This window comes from Mus pahari, chromosome 2 (genome assembly GCF_900095145.1).
Source record: "Mus pahari chromosome 2, PAHARI_EIJ_v1.1, whole genome shotgun sequence".
Taxonomy (NCBI): domain Eukaryota; kingdom Metazoa; phylum Chordata; class Mammalia; order Rodentia; family Muridae; genus Mus; species Mus pahari.
In genome coordinates this window covers 46,552,990-46,554,762 of record NC_034591.1, presented here as the reverse complement: position 1 = coordinate 46,554,762, position 1,773 = coordinate 46,552,990, and the positions used below count along the sequence as shown (strand labels likewise).

Genomic DNA, 1,773 nt, shown 5'->3' with positions numbered 1-1,773 from the left:
TCCAGCTCGGCCATGTGAGGGACTATAAGACCTGGTTTCCTATCCTGGGAACAGAGCCAGCAGGGTGTGGGCCTCCAAGAGTATTGATGATTGCTATGGAGTTAAGGTTTGTTTGCATAATAATGTACATATTTTCATATTTCTCCTTTAAGAAATGTCTTCTCTGCCAAGGTTAATAATAATCAGAGACAGTAGGAGTAAGGAAGGTGAGGGTGTTTTGTCTCAGCAAAATGGTGCACACTGTGACCTTCTGGACAGCCCCTAAGGCTGTGGGAAAGAACTTAGAAAAAAAATAGATATATAAAACCTTTCAATTATGCAACAATAGAAGAATGCAACATGAATTATATGAGGAATGTCACAGATTTAAAGAAGCAGAGTCAGCTGCACTATGCGACAGCTTGTCTGAATGATACTAAGAAAAGAGATAAAGAGGACAAGGTCCCACCCACCTACGTTTATTATGATACGAAGGCAGACAGATATTTGAATTTTTTTTTTTACAGTATTAAGAAAGTGCTTGCTGTCTCTTCCTAAGACTCATGAGGCTAAGGTCATGGAATGCTGATTCTTGGGCTTTTGCTCTGTATGACATGGTTATGATCTGACACCTACCCCCAGAAGAGCGGGAGCCATTTTGTTTCATGCCTGGCAGCTATTTTATAATGTTGCTGTAAAATGCCTGCCAGTCATTGACACAGAAATGACTTGACTTAGAGCAAGGATATCCTGGCCACATACCCTGTTTTGTTCTGTAAGAATAATCTGTATAATGTTTACTAATCTTGAATTCCACAGAGCTCTATTTAGGGCCCATCAAATCAAAGGTCGAAATGAACTATTATGTCTAAAATATCTTGAGTGAGAGCTAACCACCAGGCAGCCTTTCCTGCATCTACAAATGAGCTCACCGTGTTTTTTGAGGCTGACACTGAAGAATGCTACTAATAAGACCAAAAATACTATTATAATACTCCTGCTCTGCTATCTCAATGATCTGAAATTTCCCTGTTCATCACTGATCCACCACCCTTCTGACCTTATTCAGGACTAATGAGCTTAAAAGTCAGCTTACAACTTTGCCTGGTTAGCCAAAAATGTTGTACCACTTCACTGCTTGCCTTTAAATGTTGAACTTTTTTTTCCCCCCATTATAGTCTACACTGAGAACAGACTAGTACTACACTCAGGTTTCTGAGTTCTTTTGGGTCCTGAACTTGTCAGTATTAAGATGTGCATTCAATAAGCTATTCTTGGTTAATTGAGATCCATCAGTGTTTGTATGCTTTGAGAGGTGACTCCTGAACCCTAACAAGATGAGTTAGCAGAGAATGCTAGTTGTTCTTCATTAGATTTTTTTTTTTTCTATTGAGATCTGGAGATTTCTGAAGATTGAACACAGCCCTTCAATATTTTTTTTTTCTATCATGATTTCTCATTTCGGCTGAAAAATTCTTTGAGAGCAAACACAGTTCTTTTAGAATTTTTCACAGCTCTTTTAGAATTTTTTTCTAACAGGATCTCTGACCTTGGTCAGAAATCCCAAGAATTGCTTATAGAGATAACACTACTCTTGAGAAGGTTTTCTAGCAGCTATCCAGAGAAGATTGTCTGTAGAGCAAACACAGATCTTTTAGAAATTTGTTCTTGCTTTCTCATTTTGATCTGGAAACCCAAGAATTGCTTTTAGAATTATTCTAACAGGATTTCTTAATTGGTCAGAAAATCCACAAATTCCTTTTGTTTTGTCTTGTTTTCTTTAGTAATTTTACA

General features: G+C 37.7%; 1 non-coding gene across 1 annotated transcript; it reads left to right on the top strand.

Annotated features, from left to right (window-relative positions):
* The first annotated feature begins 1,481 nt into the window (after positions 1 to 1,481).
* LOC115063463 lies at positions 1,482 to 1,546 on the top strand. Its single transcript, XR_003843338.1, has one exon. It is a non-coding gene; the product is annotated as a U7 small nuclear RNA (small nuclear RNA).
* The last annotated feature ends 227 nt before the right edge of the window (positions 1,547 to 1,773 follow it).